Consider the following 7,768-nt stretch of genomic DNA (forward strand, 5'->3'; position numbering starts at 1 on the left):
GGTCCCCCCAAGCTCCCTCAGTTTCTCTGTCTCACTTCCTAGTTGTTTTGGTTGTTTAACTAAAGCAAACAAGGCCTTCACATTAGGGAGGGAGCCCTCATCAACCTCATCTTGTCACTTTTCTGCAACATTCCGTGTTGGGGCCATTCCATTCCTGGTTCCACTCCTTCCCCAGTATCTGGACGTTAACAGCACCACCACAGTGACATTTACTTTCACAGACAGCACACGGAAGCCCCCGGGGTCCCTCACTTGGGGCTCAGACCCTGCTCACCCCAAAGCAGTGGGTGCCAGCGGCCTGACCCCCACCTCCAGCCCTGCTACCACCACCTCTCCCCACCGGCCTCAGCCCCTGACGGTGGGTTCGGTGGGTGTCACAGCAACCGGATCCCGGCGGCCCCGCCAGGTCAACACCCCGGAATATAAAATGGAAACATGACTCTGAGAGGCGCCAATTTAACCCAGCCATGGTGCGAAATGACAAGGGGGGACTTGAGCACGGCCGAGGGCAACGGCTCAACCAGGGTGCTCCGGGATGAGGGTGCAGGAGGGCGGCGCAGCCAGCACCGCCGCGGCCTCGGGCTGCTTAAAACCCCCTGAAGCCACTGCAAACTAACCCGGGGGCAGCACTGCGGGCCGGTGACCGCTGCAACCGGCGGCCCGGGCCGCGCCGCTGCAGCCGAGAAGGCCGGAGCAGCGGCGGCAGGGGCCGGAGGGGCAGCAGGCCGCACACCGCCTCCGCGGCCCGCCGGGCCCAGCGCCCCGGCCGCGGCGCAGGGAGGCGGAAGCGGCACTCGGCGGGGTGCAGCTTCGCGGCCACGGCAGGCCCCGGACTCGGCGCGGCGGCAGGTGTCGGCGGGAGGGGCGGGCGGCGCTGACAGCGGGCCCGTCCGCGGGTCTCACCTGCTAGGGGTCCGGGCCTGCCCTCCACCCCGCGGCGAGGCCGCTGCGGCGCTGCCTGGCTGCGAGGGCCGGCGGCCCGGGGTGCATGGGCCGCGTCCGAGGCGGGCGCCGCGGCCGGGGCTGCGCTGACAGCGGGCGGCGAGCGGCAGGCGGGCGCTACGGCTATCTCCAAAATGGCGGCGGCCCCGCTGCTGCCCAGCGCCGCGCGGGCGGGGGGGAGGGCGGGGCTGGATGGGGGCGGGGTCAGACGGGTCCGGGGGCGGGGCCAGGCGAGGGGGCGGGACCGCTCCGGTCTAAAGGAGGGGCTATGGCTGGAAGAGCTGGGGACAGCGCAGCCTGGGATCCATGGATTAGTGGAGCGACGGAATCCCGGAATCAACCAGGTTGGAAAAGCCCTTTAAGCTCATCCAGTCCAACCATTCCCCAGCACTGCCAAAGCCACCACTAACCCATGGCACTGAGGCCTCGGCTACACGGTGTGTGAACACTTGCAGGGATAGTGACTCCAGCACTGCCCTGGGCAGCCTGTTCCAGTGCCTGAGCACCCTTTGGGGAAGGAATTGTTCCTCATCTTCATCTAAACCTGCCCTGGTGCAGCTTGAGGCCGTTTCCTCTTGTCCCATCCCTTGTTCCCTGGGAGCAGAGCCCAGCCCCTCCTGGCTCCATCCTCCTGTCAGGCAGTTGTAGGGAGCGATATGGTCCCCCCTGAGCCTTCTCTTCTCCAGGCTGAACTCCCCAGATCCCTCAGCCATTCCCCATCACACTTGTGCTCCAGGCCCTGCACCAGCTCTGTTGCCCTTCTCTGGCCCTGCTCCACCACCTCAATGTCTCTCTTGCAGTGAGGGGCCCAGAACTGAACACAGGATTCGAGGTGCAGCCTCACCAGTGCCCAGTGCAGGGGCACAATCACTGCCCTGGCCCTGCTGATACAGGCCAGGATGCTCTTGGCCTTCTTGGCTGCCTGGGTACAAGCTGCTCCTGTTCAGCTCCATCAGTCAGGACCTCCAGCTCCTTTCCCATGAGCAGTTTCCAGCCACAATTCCCCAAGCCTGGAGGGTTGCAGGGGGTTGGTGTGGCCCAAGTGCAAGACCCGGCACTTTGCCTTCTTGAACCTCAACCCATCGAGACAGCTTGGGATCTAGTCTAGATCCAGTCTAGGTCCCAGGAGGGATGGGTAGAGCTGAGATGGGGCTGGGAGAAGGAATAGGGGAACCCATCCACTGTGGTGGAGAAAAGGGGGATAAATGGGGGAAAAGGGGGAAAAGGGATGACCAAAACAGCAGCAGAAGACAGCACTGAGGGGAAAACTACCTCTTGGTTACACTGCTTGCTGGGTGAAGCAGATTTCAGTGTCACCGTGCCTGGATTTGCCTTCCTATATGAATAAACAACTTCCAAAGTGCCAGTGTTACAGTGGAACACAACAGGAACTGCCTCAATTTGCATCCTAGTTCCAAACTGAATTCCTGCTGGGAGATTTACCACCTCTCATCCTCTTTGCCAGTCTTATTTAGGCCTTGACCCTGCAAATGTTAATCAACATTGTTAAAGTTTAACACATCCATATCTGCCCCAGGACCTGCGGACAGACCTGCTGTGGAAGAGCCATGGTGTGCCAGTGGATGGGATGGAAACCTGAGAAACCATGGGGAAAACATGTCCTAGCAGGGCATGAGGACAAACAAACAGGTTTAAAGTGCCCTGTTTGCACCACAGTGTTGGGGGCTTTGCTACAAAAATGCCACCAACTAAATGGGCAAAATTACCTGGTTTTGCAGCAGAAGGGCTTGAAGACAACGGCTCCAAGAGTTTATACAGATCCAGTGTGGTAATTAACATGGCGTTGGCCATTAATAAGGAAAAAAATGGCACAACTTCATAAGTTTCATTTCTCTATTTTGTCTATTGGAGGGTAATGAGCTAATAAAGCATTTTCTGCGGCTTGTTGTGGCTTCTGGGGACACTACAATGGCAAATTCCCAAGTCTTTCAGCCATCCCCAGAGCATATCCACCTCCCATGTCACACGGGATGGCCAAAGCTGTGGACACTGCCACCTCCAGCTGATTGGGATGAGCGTTACTGAGCACCCTCAGCAAGTTTGTCACAAGCTGTGTGGTGCAGTTGACACATTGGAGGGAAGGGATGGGATCCAGAGTGAGCTGGACAGGCTGGAGAGGTGGGACTGTGTGAACCTCATAGAGCTCAACAAGGCCAACGGCAAGGTCCTGCACATGGGCTGGGGCAATCCCCAGCTCAAATACAGGCTGGGGGGGACTGGATGGAGCAGCCTGAGGAGAAGGAGTTGGGGATCCTGCCAAGGGGGAGATCTAGATGAGCTCTTAGGCAGAAGTTCTTTCCTGTGAGGATGCTGAGGTGCTGCCACAGGGTGCCCAGAGAAGCTGTGGCTGCCCCATCCCTGGCAGTGTTCAAGGCCAGGCTGGACGAGGCTTGGAGCAACCTGCCCTAGTGGAAGATGTCCCTGCCCATGGCAGGGGTTGGAACTGGATGAGCTTTAAGGTCCTTTCCACCCAAACCAGTTAATGATTCTACGATTTCTAGGATACCAATCTTGGAACAATTTCCTCCTCCTCCAGCCCTGTGAAACACACTAAAGTGCAGCTGAACTCTGGGCTTGGCAGCAGACACAGGCTGGGGTTGCCAGCTCAGCTCTCCCAGCCAGGACACAGGCAGGTACAAGAACAGGGAGAGTTCCTTAAGTAGGGAAATATCCCGCGGGTCCAAGTCCCTGTTGTTTTACAAGGTCAGCTACATTCTACTGCGAGCAAACCATCCTCTATGGCTGCTCGTGCTGACATGCAGATGCTGAGTACAGGTATGACCTCTTTCTTGTTCAAACAGATACAAAACTCAGCATTTGCCTCATTGTGCACCTAGGAAAATACAGTAATTTTAGGTTTAACATCATTTGCTGATGTTCAAATCCACACAGGATGTAAGTAATGAGAAATCTTATCATGCTATTGTCCTGTCTTGAACTGGAAGACGCTGATCGTTCAGTGTCCTTCCTCCAAGTGTCAGCATTTCCAGAACAATTGTTTATTGCAATCCATGCTGTCTATATTCAGTTTCCTTTAAAGCATGCATCTGGAATGATCTTATGATTATTTAGTTTCTAATACAGAAAAAAAAGTGGCGTTCCTTTTCTAATTCAGATCATGACTGCCCCTTTCACAGTTTTGTAGTGAAGTTCCTAAGGAGTTTTGCCATTTTGTACTAAACAGGTTACAAAAACATGAATTTACTTTGAAATCTTCATACCTGGAAGTTAAAATCAGATTTCTGTTCCCGTGGTGGTTTCTGTCACTTGGTTTCTTACACATCATCACGCAGGATGGACAGAAAGAAGGAGCAAGGTACAAACGTGCCAGTGCTGCTTAAATTAACAGGAACTCAAGAGCCTGGACAGAGCCACTGTCCTGGCTGGTGGCCTCAGCTCCCCCTGCCTTGGAGAGAGATGAAGCAGCCAAGTCTCATGCCATGGTGCTGTGTCAAAGATGTCTTGTGAAACCCTCTGCCCTGCTCTTGTGAGACCCCTCTTACAGCACTGTGTGCAGTTCTGGCGTCCTCAGCAACAGAAGGACATGGAGCTGTTGGAGCAAGTACACAGGAGGCCATGAGGATGATCAGGGGCTGGAGCACCTCCTGTATGAAGACAGGATGAGAAAGTTGGGGCTGTTCAGCCTGAAGAAGAAAAGCTGCGTGGAGACCTCATAGCAGCTTCCAGTGTCTGAAGGCGGCTACAAGGCCACTGGAGAAGGACTCTTCATCAGGGACTGTAGTGGTAGGATGTAAATGGCTTTAACCTGCCAGAGGGGAGACTGAGATGAGCACTTAGGCAGAAGGTCTTCCCTGGGAGGGTGTTGAAGCGCTGGTACAGAGAAGCTGTGACTGCCCCATCCCTGGCAGTGGTCAAGGCCAGGCTGGACGCAGGGGCTTGGAGCAACCTGCTCTAGTAGGTGTCCCTGCCCATGGCAGGAGGTTGGAGCTGAATGAGCTTTAAGCTCCCTCCCAACCCAAACCATTTTATGGTTCTGTGATTCTATGCTCTATAAGATATATACTTACATGATTGTATGCTCTATAAGAGCAGCTGAGCCACGAGCTCTCCGGGATCACAAAATTGTCATTGTGCCAGATTATCTGTCATTCAGCACATTGTCCATGTTAACAACAATGCATATGGACAATTTTAGAACTAATCCACATTGTTTAAGCATGCAACATGCAAAGCTCACTCTTGCAGGTGACCAAACAGGCACTTGAAGGGCATGGGAAGAGTTCACCCCCTTGCTCCACAGCCTGCCGCTGACTGTATTACCTGTACCACTGCTGAACTGTACCCAAAGCCACAGCCTCCACCCAACACCACATCCAGTCCAGAGCAGTCATCACTGCTTTCCTAGGGCCTCCCCAAGCATCAGCACATGTAACTGCATCTTCACCCTGCAAGTAAACCTTCACTTTGGGATTACATGGCTGGTGAGCACTGTCTTGCTTGGTTTCTGCATGCGGAAGATGTATTTCACAACCCAAACTGTCGTTAACACACAGCTCTGAGCTTGAAAAGCTGCCACTCTTTAACTCAAAGAACTGATTTACACATCAAGCAGTCAGGACATATTAAATCACATTTTGTTGTGTGACTTGCTGGACTACCAGCTACGAGAGAGTTTGTTCGCTCCTCTGAAGCGCTGAACCCTGTTCTAAGACAGTTTGGAGTCTGAACTTGAAGTTCAGTGAACAAGCACAAAGAGCAGAGCTTTTGTCAGAAATCCAGAGATCACTGCAGCAAAGACTTGGGCTACTTGTGTCTTCAGACCTCAGCCAAGGAGCATTCTGGGCTCCAGGCCCTGCGCGCAGCTTTCCAGTTCTGGAAGCAGAGGCATGAGCCTGAGCCTTACCCAGATTCACACCTAGAGAAGGAGTAGGCAGACATTTTGCTCAGAGGTTACACGACCAGAAAGACGACGTTGACCAGGAACCTGGTCTCTATTCTTGGCTTTGAAATGAAGTGCCTAGGACACACCTTAGATCAGGATCACCAAGGGATGGTTTGGACATTAACTCTGAGAAACACTGAAGGGAGGAGGGGAAGAGTCTTCTTCCGTTCTACTGGAGTCACAGGCTCTTTCCTAAATAGAATTTGCATGTTAGCTTTTCCAAACACCAAGAATTGGATTTGGCTGCCTTTTGGGGCAAGTTATAAGGCCTCTTTCAAATAACAAAGCTCTGAAGCACACAGAATATAAACAGCAATCAGCAGTGAGGCTGGTGAGAGACCACTTCTTGGCTTCCAGCATATTGCACGTTCCTCTGTCTGAGGGGTATTTATGTTTCTCCTCTTGTCTGGAGAATATTATCTCAACTGGCAATGCAAGAGAAAAGGCAGCCAAACTGAAGCTGAATGCAAAATATCCTGCAAAATCTGGTAGGCTGGTTGCTCTTGAGAGCTCTGATGCAGAAGATAATTATAGATGAAAGTGGAGCAAGCGCTGTGGTTAAGGGTTGCGAAATGTTCTATTTACTCAGGTTGCTTAGGAGCAGTGCAAACCTGACATGCTGGCCCTGTGCAGTGCAGTCCCTCTGCAGCACAGTATCTCCAGCCAGGCCAGAGCTTGCAGAGGAGTGATACACAGCCTTCTGCAGGACCTTAATTGCCCAAATATGGTCCAGGAGCATATAGGGGCTTAAAAGGCTGGAAACCATGGGCCTGTGATGAGCTGTTTGGAGAGAGCGAAGGTGCAGCCCAGCCGTACATGAGCAGATTAAGTTCTCTCAGAGAACCAGCCACTTTGCAGTTTCTCTCTGGAGGAGCACAGGACCAGCTCCTTCCCCACCTTCACAAAGGGTCACAGAATCAGGTGCCCATCAGGGCTTCCAGTGTTCCCTGGTCTTGTTTCAAGGCAAAGCAGAGGAAATGAATTATAAAAGCTCTTGTGTTTAGCCAACACGAAAGCAAAAATACTCTGGGGCATGTCCTTAGCTTCTCTGCATTGTCAGGAGGTATCAAAGTCAAGATCAAATGCAGGGCCTTCCCTCACATATCCTGTGGCTGTTACGACAGAGCAGCTACACGCGCTCAGAAGTTGTTTGCCAAGAGCAGCATGGTGCAGCACAGCACTGCTGTGGCTCTGCTCATGACGTGGTGAAGCCACCAAGTATTGTACTAATCACCACAAATTGTACTAACCACCACACATTGTACTAACCACCACACATTGTACTAACCACTACCAACCTGCCTTTTTATACCTCCTTTTGCACTTTTTGATGGTCTTGACACGCTGTTTCTTCACACGTAAGCCATCTAATCTCCTTGTCCGGATTGTATCACAGCTTGCTAAATGTAGCCCGTCACCAGGGTGCAGAGGTGCTGCACTAACACAAATAATTGTAGTAGCAACTCTCAAGCGATATTGCTTTTTATTTATTATAGGCTCTCTTAGCTGAAGAATTTTTCACAGAATCCCAGACTGGTTTGTGTTGGAAGGGACCTTAAAGCTCCTCCACTCCCAACCCCGGCCACAGGCAGGGACACCTTCCACCAGGGCAGGTTGCTCCAAGCCCCTGTGTCCAACCTGGCCTTGAACACTGCCAGGGATGGGGCAGCCACAGCTTCTCTGGGCACCCTGTGCCAGCGCCTCAGCACCCTCACAGGGAAGAGCTTCTGCTTAAGAGCTCATCTCAGTCTCCCCTCTGGCAGGTTAAAACCATTCTCCTTGGCCTGTCCCTATAGGCCCTTGTCCAAAGCCTCTCTCGCGGTTTCTTGTAGGACCCCTTTACGTACTTAGTTATTACTTACATAATAAGTCAGATTCTCCTCTAAAATCACGTAAATCTGA

General features: G+C 52.9%; 1 protein-coding gene across 6 annotated transcripts in view; it reads right to left on the reverse strand.

Annotated features, from left to right (window-relative positions):
- Positions 1-1,056, reverse strand: part of PPP6R2 (protein phosphatase 6 regulatory subunit 2) — a 90,751-nt gene extending 89,695 nt beyond the window's left edge. For 2 of the 6 annotated variants that reach the window (XR_009963837.1, XM_062613644.1), the window contains exon 1: positions 904-1,056. The gene's annotated coding sequence lies outside the window, so the exon portion shown is untranslated. The remainder of the gene's footprint in view (positions 1-903) is intronic. The other 4 variants (XM_062613642.1, XM_062613640.1, XM_062613641.1 and 1 more) reach the window with 3 other exon arrangements.
- Positions 1,057-7,768: the final 6,712 nt, after the last annotated feature.

Source organism: Pezoporus occidentalis, unplaced genomic scaffold, assembly GCF_034315485.1.
Source record: "Pezoporus occidentalis ecotype Australia unplaced genomic scaffold, CSIRO_AGI_Poc_V1 ctg17, whole genome shotgun sequence".
In the NCBI taxonomy this organism is placed as follows: domain Eukaryota; kingdom Metazoa; phylum Chordata; class Aves; order Psittaciformes; family Psittacidae; genus Pezoporus; species Pezoporus occidentalis.